The following is a 480-nucleotide window of genomic DNA, read 5'->3' as shown; positions in this document are numbered from 1 at the left end:
CGGCCCGTACACAGGTTCGAAACCCGGATTTCCAGGCCTGGACCGGGCGCGAGCCGACATGCATTTTGGACAGGCCTAATCACCACCAATTTCACCCCACTGATCACCAAATAAACTTGTACATTTAGCACATAAATAATTTCCTATTTTCCCCAACCCCCTCACATTTTTTCCCGACTGAAATAATAAATAAAACCACATTTACTTTCCTAACACTCATTGGCTCAGATTGGAGCAGAAGGAGACGAACCGATGCTGGAGACAGCCAGCCTCCTCATCGACTTACCACCGGTACGTCCTCCTCTTCCTCCTCTCTAATCGATTCCATCTCCCCCAAACCCTAATCTACTTCCTCGGTCGAAATCGATCCCCATCAAAATCCCCTCTTCACCCAAAACCCTATGAACAACTAGTCCTAAACCTGGGGTTTCTCCGCTGAAATCCATGGGAAAGAAGCGGAATCCAACCCCCAAACCGTCT

This window comes from Asparagus officinalis, unplaced genomic scaffold (genome assembly GCF_001876935.1).
Source record: "Asparagus officinalis unplaced genomic scaffold, Aspof.V1 AsparagusV1_Un131, whole genome shotgun sequence".
In the NCBI taxonomy this organism is placed as follows: Eukaryota; Viridiplantae; Streptophyta; class Magnoliopsida; order Asparagales; family Asparagaceae; genus Asparagus; species Asparagus officinalis.
The sequence above is the reverse complement of the archived record's forward strand: the minus strand, read 5'-3'. Positions refer to the sequence as shown.